Here is a 19,039-nt window from a genome sequence, read left to right on the forward strand (position 1 = left end):
CATCTGGGATGGAAGCCGGTACTGGACGTCTGCGCCTTGAATTTCTTTATCGAAAAAACAAAATTCAAGATGGAAACAAGTCACTCTGTCATGTCATCCATTCACCGGGGAGACTGGATGACAACTACAGACATGCAAGATGCCTATTTTCACATTCTTGTACATCCAGAGTCCAGGAAATACCTAAGATTCGTATTTCGCAACAGAGTGTACCAGTTTCGGGCCTTGTGCTTCGGCCTTTCAACCACTCTGCAAGTTTTTACCAAAGTCCTTGCTCCGCTCTCCAAGTGGCTTCATCCGATGGGGGTAAATATCTCCCTCTTTCTAGATGATTGGCTCCTTCGATCACCGTCAAAGGAGAGGTGCACGGAGGACCTCCTGAAGATCCTTCGTTTAGCTCAAGAGTTAGGACTCCTAATAAACCTCCAGAAGTCCCAGCTGGTTCCATCACAGACGATTCTCTATTTGGGGATGACAATAAACTCTCAGAGTTTTCAGGTTTTTCCGTCACCATAAAGAATTCAGTCATGCCTGAAGAAAGTTGACGAATTCTTCGCCTGTCAAACCTGCTCAGCAAACCAATGGATGAGCATTCTCAGTACTTTAGCCTCTATGGAGCAATTTGTTCCCCTAGGAAGGCTCATATGAGAACTCTTCAGTTTTACCTGCGGGCTAACTGGGACAGGAAAGTTCATCCGGACACATTTGTCTTTCCGATGTCACAAGAGCTAAAGGAAGATCTCCTGTGGTGGTAGTCAGAAGGGAAGTCCCTTCATCCATTGAACCCCAACCTAGACTTCTATGCAGACGTGTCAGATCTGGGTTGGGGTGCACTTCTAGACACCCAAGAAGTGTCAGGAACTTGGTCCCTGGAGCAGATTCGCTGGACATCAACCTCACGGAGCTGAGAGCAACTCAGCTAGGCCTTCAGCTTTTGTACAGGTAGTCCACAATCAAGTAGTGACCAAACACTCAGACAACACAACGGCCCTGACATATATAAAGAAGCAAGGAGGGATGCATTCATTCTTCCTTTACCAAGCAGCAAAAACCCCTTTTATGGGAGGTTCATCCAGGGCAAGCTCCCTCCAGACGGGTTGAGCCGTCGCAGTCAGGTACTCCCCACAGAGTGGACTCTTCATCCACAGGTGTGTGAGGACCTGTGGAAACTGTGGGGGAAACCACTTACAGATCTGTTTGCGACATCCGAGAATCATCACCTACCAGTCTTTTGTTCGCTAGTACCAGACCCTCTAGCATGGGCGATGGACACAATGTCAAAAGACTGGTCACACAAGGATCTCTATGCCTTCCCACCGTTCTGTATGATACAGGAAGTCCTCAACAAATTCCACAGCCACATGAGCGTCACAACGACTCTAGTGGTCCCATTCTGGCCGTGACAGGAATGGTTTCCGGATCTCCTCAAGCTGCTGACAGACTTCCCAAGGTTGTTACCACAGAGACCAAGTCTGTTCAGACAGCCCCACTTCAGGCAGTTCCACCAAGGACTGTTCACCCTGGCCCTGACAGGGTTTCAGACCGTTAGGAAACTTCTCAAACAGAAGGGGTTTTCAAGAGCATTTTCAGAAGCAATTGTGAAGTGTAGATGCCCATCTTCCGACAAGGTCTTTCAAGCCAAGTGGACAATCTTTGGAGCCTGGTGTAGAAGAAAATGACATCTCGTCTTCTAAGACGTCTGTTACAGACATTGCTGATTTTCTCCTGTGCTTAGGACATCTAGAGGCCTTTCCTCCTCTACGATCAGAGGATACAGGGCTATGCTGAGTTCGATGTTCCGGCACAGAGGAATGGATCTCTCAGCCAATCAAGACCTGTCCAACCTCCTAAAATCCTTAGATACCTTCAAATCCAAGGGGCAAGAGGCCGTCTCGGAATTTGGACGTAGTTTTGAAGTGGCTCTCACAACCTCACTACGAGCATCTTCGTTCTGCTTCGCTACAAATCTTACCAGGAAGACCCTTTTTCTCATAGCATTAGCAACCGCCAAAAGGGTCAGTGAGGTGCATGCTCTTGACATATGAGTCGGAATTTCCCACCCTGGGCTTTATAGCTAAAAATGAAGACTCAACCAAACCCTGGCCTCATTCCTTCATAATTAAAAGCCTCTTGGAAATAGTGGGCCCAAATGAGGAGGAGACAGTTCTGTGCCCAGTAAGAGCACTGAGGTGCTATTTGCACAGAACAGAGAAGGTTCGAGGTCCTACGGGTAATTTATGGTGCTCAGTTAGAAATCTGTCTTGTGCCCTGTCCAAAAATGGCTTGCCTGTCTTCTTGAAGGATTTGATCTCCAAAGCCAATTCTCAGACTGGAGAAGAGGCTTTATCGTCCGTCAGAGCTAAGGCTCACAAGATCAGAGCGGTCTCCACGCCTCGAGCATTCATTTCTTCAAACGACTTACTGGAGGTGCAAAGTCTATCTTCGCGAACCGTTATCTTCGTGATGTGGAAACCACTTTTGAAAATTGTAATACTTTAAGGCCATTATCTGTGGCTGGCATGGTGTTGGGGGAGGAAGCATAGGAAGCTTTTCTTCCTTCCTTTTCTCTTCGCCTTGAACGCAGGTGTTGAGTCGTAAGGGGAGCCTGGGGGTACTGTGTACCTGGAGACCCACCAGTCTTAGTTTTAATGGGTGGGTGGAGTTTTTATATTTTATGGTGTAGGTGATGTTCGTGTTTTTTATTCTGGTCATTTGGTCTGTGCCTAGGGCAGGGGTAACTGGCTACTTGTATACTTTGTTAATCACCAGGTTCATCTCTTGCTGCAAAGTACCCACTGATGTAGAGATGCGTCTGGCCAACTCGCCACACCCTATGTAGTTAAGATGAGCGCCGACCAGAGGCAGTATCTACCTGCAGCAGCTCTCTTACCAGGTAGGAATGACAAGCAATGTACCAGTGCTAATGATTTCTGTTCTCTAACTCATTATCATCCATAATGTTTTGGGGTAGAAAAATCCATATCCCACCTCCGTGTCAATTTGGGATTCAACAATGTAATTACTTAGTAAGTTACATATGTAAAAATGACATTTTGATAATAAAATAAAGTCTTATATATACTTACCAAGTAATTACATAGCTGTAGTTTCCACTTGAACGGCAGCTTAGATTCAAAATTTCACGGCTAGCGCTTCAATATAGTTTGTGTAGGTGATCAGCCCATCTCACTAATGGAATATTGGAACAACCTAGCAACAATTCTTATTTGTTTTATGCCTTATGTACATCAGAGGGGGATGAGGGTGGGCTCTGATTCCATTGGTAAGTATATATAAAACTTTATTGTATTATAAAAATGCCATTTTTATATAAGTAACTTACCAAGTAATTACGTAGCTGAATCCCACATTGACAGGAGGTGGGATACATGGACATAGTATTCTACTGTACTCCAAAAACATTGTCATGTAATGAATTTGAAATAGAAAAGTTGCTAGTATTGAATACAATGCTTGTCATTCCTTATTAGTTAAGGAAGCGTGCAGTATAAAACTGCAACTGGTTGTCGCTCAATTTAACCTGTAGCGGTGTGGCAGTAGTCTGGAAGCTCTAAAGCTGGCGACAGACTGTAGCTGGCGCCCAAAGAGCTGGGTGCCAACGGAGATAGTTCAGGTTTTACTTCTTAAGATAGTGAGACACGAAGGACGATTATACTTCCAGCAGGTTGATGCAAAATGGAAGCAATGGGCATGTGTGCCTGTGAGACGTGAAGACTATATACTTCCAGTAGGCCAAAGCCAAATAGAAGTAAGGGGCATTAATGTATGTGCCAGGAAGCTAAAGAAGTAGAGGCTGCTCTGATGACCTTAGCTTTCACTAAAAGAAGGCAAACTGGTTCATAAAATTAATGGATAATTTGAGTATGATGGAGCTTGAGTTACTTCACTTTGATTCATGCAAAACAACAGGATGCTCTGAAGGTATCTAAAATTAAAGAGCATTACAGTATTGTGGCATAATGCAGTACTTAAAGTTGTATGTATCATAGTGCCACTTACTGTTTGTATGGTGTTATCAGTAATATAAGTTTAACAGTTGTCAGGTCTTTCGTTACATGATTTTTGGAGTTTTTTTTTTTCTTTAATGGCAGGCTGTTGGGATCTTTGTCTACTATACAAAATTGCTTAAAATGGCTTGCTTTTTCTAAATTCTAATCCTGATTACCTGATTAAGGTCATCACTGGAAGATTTCCAGTTTGGTCGTCTTCCATGTGTTGTGTTGACTTTTCAGTGGAGAACCTCCACTATTGCCTTTAGTGGCTGAGTCTTCAGTATTACTGAATGCTACTCATTTTGTAGCACATCATCCTCCACAGTTTGCTGAGGAGATAAGTTATCATGCTGCCCATCATCAGGGTTCGTCCATTGTAGTGCAAAAGTGTGGAACATTTATGCTTAATTTGTGTCTTGACCACTACAGTGTGAGGCAACAACAGAAGTCCTTTGCTGCAACCCTTCAGCTGCTAAGTGCTAGTTTTTTTTTTTTTTTAACTTTTCAGCCATTTCCCTTGCTCTCTTCCTACATGACTGTCCAGCATCTTCAGCTTTTCTTTGAATTGGTTTTCCTTGAATTATTTCGGCTAAACCACCTTAAGAATTAGAGAGAGGGTGTGGTTAGGGTGCTCGCAGTCTCACTTGTTGAACCAAATAACATACATGATCCAGTTGAGTAAGTAGAAATACTTATGTTCAAGATATTCTTGCAAAACAAAATATACTGTAGCCCTATATCCAAATCTCCACTTTCAGCCTGAACCAAATTCAGTAAAAAAAAAAGCAAATATTATACTGTCTACAAAATCCCCAGGGCACTGTAGATACATATCAATATCAGTTCAGAGACCGTATGTTCAGAAAAGCAATGGAATTAAACTTGACCAGGAAACTGAAATCTATAGTGATAATAAAACAGATGACACTTCAGCCTTAACCGCGTAGGGAGGGTAGTGCTGTCAGTGCACCTCACGTGGTGCACTGTAGGCATTACTTACGTTTCCTTGCAGCATCCTAGCAGCCCCTAGCTACAAGCCCTTTTAGTTCTTTTGCTGTACCTCCATTCATAATCTCTTTCTTCCATCTTGCTTTCCACCTTCTCCTAATACTGTACAGCGGACCCCTGCCTATTCACGGTTCCGGATTCATGGCTTCACCTATTCGCAGATTTCTCTGTGGAATATATATACATATACACATTATTCCCAGAAAATTTGCCTATTCACAGAAAAACAATGGAATTAAACTTGACCCAGGAAACTGAAATCTATTATGAGAATAAAACATAACAAATCTATAGTGAGAATAAAACAGACAACACTTCAGCCTTAACCCCGTAGGAACGGTAGTGCCATCAGAGGTGCACTGTAGGCATTACTTATGGCTACTTGCAGCATCCTAGCAGCCCCTAGCTGCAAGCCCGTTTAGTTCTTTTGCTGTACCTCCGCTCATATTCTCTTTCTTCCATCTTGCTTTCCACCTTCTAATACAGTAAATTGTATTTTTCCTAACTATACAAACCTCAGGTCCTTTACATCAGGAATTACTTACGGCGAAGCTGGAACACGGCCGTTAAACTTTTGAACAAGGTGGTTAGGTAGTAACTACCGCCAGGTAGGCGGGAATACCTGCCTGCCCAGATGTAAACATTCCAGGTTTGCCTTTCAGTCCAGGCTCAGATTGAGGGGTGGCATGAGGTGGGCATAATATGTAATGTAAAGGACCTCAGGTTTATATAGTTAGGAAAAATATAATTTACTTTCAAAAACTGTGATTTGTTCCGACACGATATACAAACCGTCGGTCCTTTACATTAGGAAGACTCACTGGTTGGAGGGAGGAATCTGAATGAGTCTCTTGAACTGACTGGAGTTCTGCACACCTGGGCTACTCCTCCTGGTCAAAAGAGCGAGAAGGAGTACCGTGCCTCTGACATATTGATCGGAGTGTAGGAACTGTAAGATCAAATGTCAGATACGCATGAGTGAGGGAATGCAACTCAAACGAAGTAGTCTGGGAAGAATCTAGAGTCGGAGGCAGTAAGGAAAACGCGAGATAAGGTTTCCCTTATTACCAGTCTCTCCTTCCTCCCCTTGCTAGAGGAATGAGCAGAATTGCTTCTATGATTCTAGAAGAAAAATAGAATGGGTGCTCGATGTGTAGTCTTACCGCATCAGATGCCAGATCCAGCAAGTATTGGTTCGAGTCCTATTCTCATCCCAAAGGAGAAGTAGGAGGATGGGGAAGGAGTAGGAAGAGAGGCCAGTCACTCTCGGTATCCTTCTCATTTCCAGAACCAACACCTTAGGCGAGATGCTACTAGTCTTCTTGAAGGAGTCGGGTAAGAAAACACAATCTGTTGAGCAGCCACCACAGGACCAAGGAAAAAAGGTTCCAAGAGCCTGTGGGCAAGAGCACAGGAAGACAAGAGTGTGGTCTATGAGACCACGTCTTGCTTCCAGACCAACAGAAACTTCCAGAATGCAAGAGGAAGGGAAGAGGCAGCAGAAGATGAAATCGAAGATAAGTTGAAGAAGATGTCGGCTACTTCCACAGGGCAACTTCCTTCACCTTCACTCCGACATCTTCTGCAGGATGGTGGACACAAAACGTCATAACTTACAGGGCAGTTAGGCAGGAACACAATGGAAGCAGCCCAGGACACGACCACCAGGAGAAGCAGTAGGCATGATCAGGATGGCCGATGCAGGAGCTATGGAAGCAGTTCGGAAGGCAGGAGCTACCACAATGGCCAGGAACGTTACTTCCACAGGGTGACTTCCTTCACCTTCACCTTCACTCCGACGTCTTCTTGAGGATGACGGACATTGTAACCTCCAGGGCAGCTAGGCAGGAACACAAAGGAAGCGGCCCAGGACACGACCACCAGGAGAAGCAGCAGGCACGATCAGGACAGCCGATGCAGGAGCTATGGAAGCGGTTCGGAAGGCAGGAGCTACAGCAACAGCCAGGAACGTCACATGAATGTCACCAGCAGCGACAGGAACGATCAGGACGGTTGCAGCAGGAGACCAGGAAGAGCCACCCAAGGACTGTCGTCGAGTTAACAGAAGCATAACACAGGAAACAGATGGACCACAGATACGCCAGAGGCAGTGCCACAGCATACTTGAAGGCCAGCAACGACAGTGATCAATCCACATGGGCGGGAACAGAGTCGAAATGATCCCGACTTGGAACTAAGTCATTCCAACCAGGTACTGTGGTCAATCCCAAAGCAACACTGAATGAGTCAGGAATCCTTAATGCAATATATCCCCTGAGATATCCAGCCAACTACTGCTGTGCCTGCAATGATCACTGTCAACATGAAAGAGAGAGCAAAGATGATTAGTAGAGGAAAACTCCTCTTGCTACGAGGGGAACTGCCCTATGCAGCAAGAGGAGGCCCCTTAGAAGAGGTCGCCCGACCGCTCCCGGCCCCCCGCCTCCCCGCAGTCTTCGCCCGACGAGCAAATGAAGAGGGCGAAGGAGAGAGATCCCTACCGAAGGAGAGAGAAGGAAGAACTTACAGGGAGAGAGAAGGAAGGAGGGGAGGCCACCAAGGGCGCCGTGGAAATGGAACTTACCGATGACGCCCGCAACCTCCCCCCCACAACTTTCTATAGCGCAGGCGGCAAAAACAACACTCAGCACAAGTAGGAAGGAGTAGTCATGCCCTTGTACACGGAGGGCGGGAGCCCAAGAAGGGAAGTGAACTCTTACGTCCCGATCAATGAAGGGGGCCGAAGATATTACGTCCCAACTAATATCTCTGAACGTACAAGGGAATGCCTTCAGTATCTAAATAATTGGTGCTACTGGAAGAAGAGCATTACCACTCAGTTACGCCCCTCTAAATACAACCTTGGCCATCAAACCTGAGACACAGATGCAGGAGAACAACCGCTTATGCAAGGTTATCACAAATCGTGGGTTTGTATTAAGAAATATCAAACACGCAATATACAGTCAGTCCCCGGTTTACAACGGGTCCGGCTTACGATGTTCCAAGGTTAGGACACTTTTCAAATATATTCATCAAAAATTATTTCCTGGTTTACGACGCATGTTCCAGGGTTACGACGCATCGTATGCCGATCCGACGGAGGAAATATGGCTCCAAAACGGCAGAATAATCAAAACTTTGAGGTTTTTTTGATGAAAAACTCAATAAAAATGCAGTTTACATTATTTTCAATACACCCAAAGCATTAAAATTAAGGTTTTCTTAGGATTTTTGACGATTTTCGACTATTTTTCAGTTTACGACGATTTTCGGTTTACGACGTGGCGTAAAAACGGAACCCCCGTCGTAAACCGGGGACTGCTTGTATACACAAAAATACAGGAAGATCCTACCAAGATAATAAAGAGCTTAACGACAGTCAGGCAAAGAGATCCGAAAACACATCTGCAACGCATGACGGCCGAAAGCAAACTGGAATGTTTACATCCAGGCAGGCGGATATTCCCGCCTACCTGGCGGTAGTTACTGCCTAACCACCTTGTTCAAGAGTTTAACAGCAGTGTCCAGCTTCGCCGTAAGTAATTCCTAATGTAAAGGACCGATGGTTTGTATATCGTGTTGGAACAATTGTATTTTTCCTAACTATACAAACCTGAGGTCCTTTACATTAGGAATTATTTACAGCACAGCTGGAAACGGCTGTTGATCTTTCAACCAAGGTGGTTAGGCAGTTAACTACCGTCCGTCGGCCTACCCGGATGTAAACATTGCAATTTGCCTTTTGCCCCAGATGTCAGATTGAGGGGTGGCATGAGGTGGGCATGAAAATGTAATGGACCTCAGGTTTGTATATTTAGGATAAATACAATTTACTTTAAAAAACTGTGATTTGTTCCCACACAATATACAAACCATTAGGGAGACTCACTGGTTGGAGAGAGGAATCTGAGTGAGTTTCTAGAACTGACTTGGGTTCGCCACACCTAGGGTTCCCTTCCTGGTCAACAGAGGAAGGAAGGGAAACTGCCTCTGACAAATTGATCATGTTGTAGGAAATGCAAGATCAATTGTCAGACTTCTGGACCTTTTCATATGAATGAGGAAGGTCTAAAAGTTAAATATACCTTAGTTTTACCAGACCACTGAGCTGATTAACAGCTCTCCTAGGGCTGGCCTGAAGGATTAGACTTATTTAACGTGGCTGAGAACCAATTGGTTACTTAGCAACGGGACCTACAGCTTATTGTGGAATCCGAACCACATTATAGCGGGAAAGAATTTCTGTCACCAGAAATAAATTCCTCTAACTCTTCATTAGCCGGCCGGAGACTCGAACTTGGGCCTAGCGAGTGCTAGCCCGCAACTCTACCGACTCGCCTCCCATTTCTTACAAAATAGGCTAGGATGAACCTTAAAAATCGGCGATAGTAAGGCATATATCAGTATCGGGTTTGTCCTATTGTCGTGATCTCCTTCCTCCCCTTACTAGAGGAAGGAGCGGCTTTGCTTCTATAGTCCTGAAAGGAAACAGAACGGAAGCTTGAAGCGTAGGCTTACCTGCATCGACTGCTAGATCCAGTATGTAATGGCTCGAGTCTGCTCTCTGCCCGCCGGAAGAGAGCCAGGATGAAGAGGAGAGGCCAGTCAATCCCAGACTCACTCTCGCATCCACAACTGTACATCTTAGGCAATATGCAACCCTGTCCCGTTACAGGAGCCGGGTAAGCTACACAACTTGTTGAGAAGCCACCACAGGTCCCAAGGAAAAAGTGTCCAAGGACTTGTGGGCAATGTCCCAAAGGTAGAAAGAAGTGAAGGTGGTCTGTTGAGACCACACCCTCGCTTTCAATGCCTGAGAAACCGACAGGTTCTTCTGGAATGCGAGGGTCGGACCAATGCTCCAGACTTCGTGAGCTCTTGAGCAGAAGGTACCTGTGTCGTCTTCCCCAGCAGCAGGGTTTACTCTCCTAATCGTCTCACAAAGCCAGAAAGAAATTGTGTTCTTGGATACCTCTTTCTTGGTCGAGCCAGCGCTAACGAAGAGTCGTCGACACTCAGGCTAGAGCTTCGACACTCAGGCTGGAGATGGTGGGTTCTCTTCAGATAGTGCTGGAGCACTCTAACAGGACACAGGAGCATCTCGTCTGGGTCACCTATGAAGTCGTCTAGTAAGGGGATCATGAAGGACTCGAACATAGCTTCAGGGACCAATGGGTTCTGAGTCTTTGCTATGAAGTCCGAGACGAAATAGAGCGTAACTGATCCCCATCCCCTCGAGTGTTTAACACCAAAGGAAAGTCTGTGAAGTTCTCCCACTCTCTTCGTCGATGCTAGGGCAAGCAGGAAAACGGTCTTGAGGGTCAGATCCCTGTCTGACAACTCTTGTAAAGGCTCATATGGTGCACGAGTCAGGTTCCTTAGAACAAGTCACATCCCGTACAGGGGGCCTGAGGTCCCTGGGTGGGCAAGACCTTTTGAAGCTTCTCATCAGTAGAGAAATCCCGAAAGAGGAGGAGATATCTACTCTTTTCAGCCGCAAGACTAGGCCAAGTGCAGCCATGTAGCCTTTTACGGCTGAAACAGAAAGAAGCAAAGAAAGACGAGGAAGTCCATGACCTGCTGTACAGTAGCTCCGACCAGAGAGACACCAACCACAGCAGAAGATGGGGCCACTTTCCCTGGTATACCGCTGCAGAGGACTGTCTGAGGTGCCCGGCCACCTCCGTTACTGCGTGGCTCGAAAAGCCTCTCGCTCGCAGGAAATGCTGGATAACCACCACCTGTGAAGGCACAGAGGTTGCACTGCCTGATGGTACCGCTCTATATGGGGTTGACACAGCAGTTTGGGCCAGGAAGGGATCTTTCTCGGTGCCTCAGAAAGAGGAGCTAGCAGGTCGGGATACCAAACAGCCTGAGGCCATTTGGGAGCCACCAGAATCATCCTCAGATTCAGGGTGATCAACACTTGGCTGATCACTTTGCGAATCAGACAAAACAGAGGTTGCCCCATGGGTGTTGGAACGCATCCTTCACAGAGGCCCATGGGTCTGGCACAATCGAGCAGAAGACCTGAAGTTTCCTGTTGTGCTGGGTGGCAAGCAGATCTATGACTGGACGCCCCCTCAGATTGAACAACCTTTCTGTGATGTCTGGGTGAAGGGACCACTCTGCCCCTATCACCTGACTCTGGCAGCTGAGCTTGTCTGCCACTACATTCCTCTTGCCTGGAATGGACCTGGCTGACAGCTCTAACGAGTGAGCCACAGCCTGCTTGTGCACCTGCACTGTCAACTGATGAAGCAGAAGAGACATGAGGCCCCCTTGCTTGTTGACATATGCCACTACCGTGGTGCTGTCACTCATCAAAATAAAGGTGTGTCCTATCACTCAATCCTGAAACTCTGGGAGAGCCAAGAAGGCCACCTTGAGTTCCAGCATGTTGATGTGAAGGTGCTTGTTGTCTCAGTGCCACACCCCCGAAGTCAGCATTTCCTCCAGGTGTGCGCCTCATCCCTCAGTCGATGCATCCGAGAACAGAAGCATGTCCAGAGGGGGAGTATGCAAACATACTTCTATTAAGAGGTTCCCGTCCTCCATCCACCAGTCTAGATCCTTTTTCACCTCCCCCGAAAGAGGGATGAGATAGGACTCAGGGTCTCGAGACTGGGACCAGTGCTCCTTCAGTCGCCACTGCAGGGACCGAAGGTGCAGACCCCCATGAGGAACCAGCTTCTCCAGTGACGACAGGTGACTGATGACGACTTGCCATTGGCAAGCTGGTTGCTCCTGTCGAGACAGGAACAGCTGTGCTGCCTTCCTGAATCTGCTGATACAAGAGTCCAAGGGGAAGACTCTTGCTGTTATCATATCTATCAGCATGCCCAGGTATTTTATCCTCTTCTTGGGGATGAGATCTGACTTCTCAAGATTTACTACAATCCCTAGATCTTGGCAAAACTCAAGGAACGGATCCCTGTCCTGAAGCAACTGCGCGTAAGAGCTCACCAGGACCAGCCAGTCGTTGAGATACCTCAACAGATGTATCCCGTGCGAATGGGCCCAAGCTAACACTAGGGTGAACACTTGCGTGAACACCTGGGGAACAGTCAAGAGCCTGAAACAGAGTGCCCTGAACTGGAACACCATCTCCTTGAGGATAAAGTGAAGGTACTTGCAGGAGGACAGAAGGATGGGTATTTGGAAATACACATCCTTCAGGTCCACCATAAACATGAAGTCGTTGTCCCTGATGGAGGCGAGCCGTCTCCATCCTGAACTGAGTCTGGCAAACAAATAAGTTTTGGGGAGAGAGGTCTATGACCGGTCTCCAGCCCCCCCCGAAGCTTTATGAGAAAGGGATGGCTGTAAAAGCCTGGGGACCAGTACTCAGCATGGCTTGCACCTCCTTGCTTGAGTGCGAGATCCTTTGGCGAACCAAGAACGTAGGTAAGGAGACGGACTGGAGAGTTGGTGAGGAGTGGCCGAGACTCAAAGAGGAGTAGATATCCCTCCCGAAGGACTTCCACTACCTAGGTCTTGGCTCCGTATCACTGTCACGTTGCCCAGTGGCTCGATAGGGACCCCCCCACCACTAGCAGCAGCTGGAGGGGAATGCTGCCCCCTAGTGTTTTCCCTTATTCTTCACCTTGCCCCCTTTCCCAGACTGGAAGGAAGGCTGAAAGGGGTGCAATTGCACGCCTTTAAGGAGGAAGAAGAAGGCTGGGTGTTCCCACGAGCACCCTTCAAAGTCTGAGACTTCGTGGGGGGTCGAGGAAGAGCTAGCCTGGCCCGAAGGCCGGGCCGCAGTGGAGCGCGAAGACCCAGAGGTCTTGGCCACTGCCTGATGGACAAGGCGGTTCCTGTCTTCAGTCCAACACTTATCCACCACAGCATCTAACACACCTCTAGGGAAGAGAGAGGCAGAACCCAGCAACGGTCCATTCCGCAGGGTCATTGCCAATTCGGGACCTACAGACCTGGCGAAACGAGAAATGACAGCCTCCCTTCTCTTTAGCACCAGGTTTCCCCACAGGTTTGCCATCTGGTGGGCTAGGTAAAAGAAAGCTCTATCTCAAGACAGGCACAGCCTCCCGAAAGCAGAGTCCTCCTCAGGAACAACAGCACCCGAGGAGGCATCCACTTTAGATACTGCGAAGGACCATAGATCCAGCAAGAGACTGCTTGAAGAGCCACCATGGCAGTGGCCTCCAGGGTCGCTGCTCTTGCTGCAGAAGGGATTCCTTCCGAAGTACAGTAAGATGCTGCAGCAAGAGACCCGGGCCTAGACGCACACCAGGTCCAGGTCAACCTGCTTGGTCGGCAGTGCCCTCTCTGAGGGCGTATAAAAGCGCTTCTGTCAAGGCAGAGGAGGAGGAAGCAGCTTGTCCAAGTGGTTCATTCGAAGCTAATTCTCCTGCCCAGAAACAAGATTATTCACTTGATCGAGAACCCCCTCAGCAAGCGTAGACCACAGCAGCCCCACCGAAACCTTGGGTTCCGTTTTTCGGACCCCATAAGGATTCAAGGTGCAAAGGACTATCCACAGACGAGGCCGTGGTCCCTTCCCCAAGATCGTTGTGCTGATGAACCAGTGCAATGACCTCTGCAAAAGTCCTCTGTATCTCAGGGGCATCCGCATCCTGGGGGAGAGGACTCGAGGCGGTCTTCCCGATCTACTCTTCCAGCAAGAGGGAGAACCTCAGCAAACCCCTTGGATCCTTCCTGCACTATGCGGGCATACGACCTAGTCAATCCAAGAACTTAGCCAGGTATGTATACCTTTGTAGTCAAACTCTGGGGAGAGGACTCTCCAGAGTTCCTCCTATCCAAGTCGCACCTCCAAGGGGAACCCCAGGAGGTTGCGGGGACAGGTGAGGAGGATTGTGCACCCTCGCCAGGCCAGCAGGAGAGGCAGGTCAAGAGCGGTCATCAGCCTGTGTTAATGACAGCAACCCAGGTCCAGGAGAGCGCTTTCACCTCTGAAAAGCTCTGTCCCGAGGACAACATAGCGGTTCGCACAAGACGAGCTGAGCGCTTGACTCAACCAAGCCAGGCCAATCGAGCGAACACGATTGGGGACCCGATGGCGTTCAGAGTCAAACGCACGGCTGGCTGGCGAGAACTTGCGCTGTCCTCTTGATGGGCCGCAGTCTTATTCGAGGCCAGAACCTTGCGAGAAGACTGTACAGGGGACCTCCTCTCTGTCTTTCCAGATGCACCAGCCTGGGGACCTGGCTTGGCACCGGAAGAAGTGCCAGCAGGCAGAGCCGAGACACCAGCACGTCTTGGCCTTTTCTCTCATCCTGTGCCCAAATCGGTATGGTGAGCAGACTCTCCGATACCGGTTCAGGATACTCCTTAGAGACCTGGGTACTCAAAGCGGCTTGCAAACGAGCATCTGACACAGTGCCAGCCTTCGAAGAGGACTTCTTAGGACCGGGAACGGGTGTGCAAACCGAGGTCTGCACGCCCTCGGCTCCCGAAACGCTAGACCCAGGGGTGAGCAATTTGGTTCCCTAACCCGCAGGTCGGGAAGAGCCGACGAAAGCTCCCTGTGGAGGGAGGCATCCCCTTAGAAGTCCCAGGATGGGATTTCTTGTTGGGGAGGTAGAGGCAGCCTTCTTCATCAACCGACGAGCCTCAGAAGAAGGGGAGGAGGTAGCAAACGACAACGATGACGAAGATGACACCTTCCAAAACCTCTTCTTCGACTTCTTTGTCATCTTTTTCAGGATGGCAGTCAAGTCCCTCATCCAGGAGGGAGCAGCAGACGTCACAGGAGCAGCCAGGGTAATGGGAGCAAACCGAGCAGCAGAAACATTGTCTACGGGAGTGGCGACAGGGACAGCCTGGGAGCCAGGGCAGCAACTGGGGCAACCGGGATAGCCAGGACAGATGGAGCAGCCAGGGAAGCCAGGAGCAGCAACTGGGGTGACCAAGATAGCTGGGGCAGGTGGAGAAGCCAGGACAGCCCGGGAGCCAGCGAAGCCAGGAGCAGCAGGACTAGGCACCATCAGATGGGGCACAGTGGAGGTCACCATCATCAAGGGTCCGGCCTGGGACTGCGGGGCCACAGTGAAGCCTGGAGGCAGAGGCACTGTATGCTGGGATGTTGGTATGACAGTCACCTGGGTCCCCAGGTGAAACGAGATGGTTACCAGCATCTTGGTGAAGGTTGTCACCATCACAGCGCTGGTGGTAGGAGTAGCGGCAGCGTGGGTTACCATAGGAGCGGCTACCAGGCGCAACAAGAGACCCTGCAACAATGGCGTGTCAGATAGACCCAGGGAACACCAGGCTGCATCTACTTCAGTCGCCTGCTCAGCATGGAGAGCAATCGCCATGCTGGAAGAAGAAGTCGGGTTAGTAGAGGGAGCTCTTCCTGCTCTGGGGAAGTTTGCCCCCCGGGGCCAGGAGAGATCCCCGAGAGGAGGTCATCCTGATCGTCCGCCCCTCTCCCTGAGTGAAGAAGACAAAGGGGTTAGTCCTCTCTCGAAGGAGAGGCAGCCAGAAGGGGAAGTTTGCCGGGATAGAGAAACAAGGACGAAGGATTAGCCACCAAGGGAGTTGTCAGGGACATATAACCCTCAGACGACGCCTTGGAAAGCTTCCTCTGGTACCGTTTCCTCCCTTCAAACTTCAGCCACTGCTCAGCCGACCAGGAGCAACACTTAGCACAGGTAGAACTATGGGTACACATATGCCCCCTGCAAGAGAAGCAAAGGGCATGTGGATCAACATCGACATAATTTTGAAGGAAGCTACTACAGTACACTTCTTCCCTCCCACCCCAGGACACGCACGCTGGGGGAAGGAGGGCTTACGAGGCTTACTTTTGTGAGCTTGCATACTCCAAACACAAATAAGCAGACACACAAGGAAAAATAAAGATCCCATCCTGAAAAACAGCTCAACGATGGTCAGGGCAGAGAGGGAAGAACACACATCTGCACCGATCGACAGCCAAAAGCGAATTGGAATGTTTACATCCGGGCAGGTGGGGCTCCCGCCTACCAGACGGCAGTTAACTACCTAACCACCTTGTTTGAAAGTTCAACTGCCATTTCCAGTTGCGCTGTAAGTAATTCCTAGTGTAAAGGACTGATGGTTTGTATATCGTGTGGGAACAAGCACTTTTTGTGATAAAACTATTAAAATATTCAGGTATAAGCATTTTTAGAGTTTTTTTGGGCGTTTTGAACTATCAAAGTAGGCAGGTATAAGCGACTTTGGAGGGGTGTCAAGTATTCGCAGATTTGAGCTATTCACGAGGGGGTGGTTAGAGGTACCCATCCCCCACGAATACCAGGAGTCGATGTTTCATACTGCAACTGTGAGGTTTTCCTCCTGTTACAATTTTTATACCTTTTTACTCTCAATTTCCCATTCAGCACTGAATGACCTCATAGGTCCCAGCACTTGGCCTTTGGCCTAAATTTATATTCCATTCCATTCCACTTCAGCCTCATGAATAGAAAGGAGAATGGACATTATCACAGTAAAAATCTGGATGAAAACTTCATTTCAGCAAGTGAACGCATCTTTGTACAGATACTCCTTACTGCTTAAAAACAGTGACTGCCTGAATGAGCCCTGATACTTGGCTTTACAACCTAAATTTTACTCGTACATACAAACTTAAGTATACCTTAGTTTAACCAGACCACTGAGCTGATTAACAGCTCTCCTAGGGCTGGCCCAAAGGATTAGACTTATTTTACGTGGCTAAGAACCAATTGGTTACCTAGCAATGGGACTTACAGCTTATTGTGGAATCCGAACCACATTATACCGAGAAATTAATATCTATCACCAGAGATAAATTCATCTAATTCTTCATTGGCTGGCCGGAGACTCGAACTCGGGCCTAGCAGAGTGCTAGCCGACAGCTCTACCGACTCATCCAATGAGGGGCCTCTTACATACAAGGAAAGGAAAGTATTGCATCATCAGTTTGTCTAATTTGAGACCTCAGAAGAACACTATGAAGTACAACCACAAGTTAAAGGGTAGAGAGAAAATTATTTTTACAAAATGCCTCTTTTATTGAGTCCCTCGGCTTTTACAGGAATTTAATGAAAGCAGTCCTAAACCACACTGATTATCAGTGGTCAGGTTATACTGTTTTATAAATGTAGGTCGGAGGATGGAATTGAATTGAACCATTCAACAACTGTTTGTGCATTGAGCACTTTCTGGGCGATGAAAAAAATCATACCTCTTTTTTTACAATAATAATCAAGGAAACTTGCCAACATTAGTAAAACACTTAGCTGGTAACATTTTTCAAATAAACACATCGATATTTGTTGTAATGACCTCAAGTGTCCTAGCGCTTGGCTTTATGGCCTAAATTTCATCATTCATTCATTCTAATGGCCTAAGCATATACACGAGACTACTAATTACCCGAGTCAGAGACCTTATAAACCGCCTGACATGGCCACCGGAATTATTGCTATAACTGAAGTTGACACACGATCATCCCTTAGTAGGGGCTTCAAGTTATTAGAGAAAAAATCGGTCATGTTTTTTAAAGGTATCGCCTCAGATAAGAACAAGACGATGTTCGACTAAAACTGAGACCATGATTCGCATCAACCATTTTATAGTTTTATCTATCATAAAAGGAATCATAATAACAAACAACCCTAACCTAACCTAACCTAACCTACTAGGCCGTGTTACTTAGCCGGGGTTCTGCCTCGGGGGAGCCCGAACCCCGGGAAAGGAAAACACTTTCCCGAAAGTTCCCCCACAACACTGCGCATAGACGATAGCATTCCAGGATAGCCAGCATACAAAAACCTAATCAGTTCTGTGGTTAATTACAGTCGACCGACAAAAAATAACGATAAATTCCTGATAAGCAATCAAAATACTGTAGTTTAAGTCAATTTCAAAGGAAATTCCCAACGCGGAAGTAATGCTTAGTTCTACCATAATGATAAATGCACATCTGATCCAGTAACCTCATTCTGCCCTGCATTTATGTAAAAAAAAAAAATGTATTCTACATAACTTTGGATGAGGATAGAACAATGTGGGTAATATATATTAATTTCTCACTAACACAGAATTCAGGATAACCAAGGGTAAACCTAAAGAATAAATCATCTGGGCGCTTTTTCCATAGAAGTGTGGCCTTCACGGGCAAGAACACGAGCCAGCATAAGCCTAGCTTAATTGCGAAGGTCAAGCGAATAATAACTGTCATTTATAGCAATAAAAGTATGAAAGCTTCGTTGTTTACCTAATCACACTGTTCCTGTTTTCAAGGAGTTCCGTAACTACGTAGACATTTTTTGACAACCTCTTAAGGCTGTAACTATCGAACCTGTTTGAAGGCTGTTTCGGGCATCTGTTCGCATCCTCCGAAAAACTGGATGAAACCCGAAATAATGAGCGCCTTTCAGCTTCGGCCTAGTGATTCTGAATTCAGTGTTAATGAGAAATGAATACGCATTATCCAAATTGACATATCAGCATCCAAAGTGGTATGAATATCCCTTTTAAATTAAGTTTACTCCGAAGGACTATTATTACAAATTAATTAGCCTTAAGTGGCAACAGAAATGTTCAAAGTTATCACTAGGGCGTCATCACCGTTGAAACAAAATTACGTAGCTTTAATCGTACACGAATACGAAAAATATATTTGCTACTTAGTTCAAAGTTTGGAACAAGATGATAAAAGACGTCAGCAAATGTGCTTTGTTGCCTCTTCTTTTGTTTCATTCTCGTTGTTCCCATAATGTGTTTTCAGTTTAAATTTATGATCCCAAATCGGATGTCATCACCATTTTTTATTTTGTTTTTTGCCAATAAAGACTTTATAACATCGAGTGAAGTTCCTGGATATTTTTAGGCCCTGCCAAATGTCCCTTCCTTTAAAGAAGAAGGCGTAAGTGTAAATCAAGAAAAAATTAAAAAGTCCTAATAAATGTTTTGAGTAGAAAGAAACACTTTTAAGCAAGCCTAACCAAATCAAAGTTTAACTTAATAATTAAAATATATATATATATATATATATATATATATATATATATATATAT

At 46.9% G+C, this 19,039-nt stretch overlaps 1 long non-coding RNA gene across 1 annotated transcript in view; it reads right to left on the reverse strand.

The window, feature by feature from the left end:
- Nucleotides 1–19,039, reverse strand: part of LOC136845338 (uncharacterized) — a 198,428-nt gene that overhangs the window by 14,656 nt on the left and 164,733 nt on the right. The window contains exon 3 of the long non-coding RNA XR_010855143.1: nucleotides 5,014–5,188. This is a non-coding gene — a long non-coding RNA (uncharacterized lncRNA). The remainder of the gene's footprint in view (nucleotides 1–5,013; nucleotides 5,189–19,039) is intronic.

This window comes from Macrobrachium rosenbergii, chromosome 13 (assembly GCF_040412425.1).
Source record: "Macrobrachium rosenbergii isolate ZJJX-2024 chromosome 13, ASM4041242v1, whole genome shotgun sequence".
NCBI lineage: Eukaryota > Metazoa > Arthropoda > Malacostraca > Decapoda > Palaemonidae > Macrobrachium > Macrobrachium rosenbergii.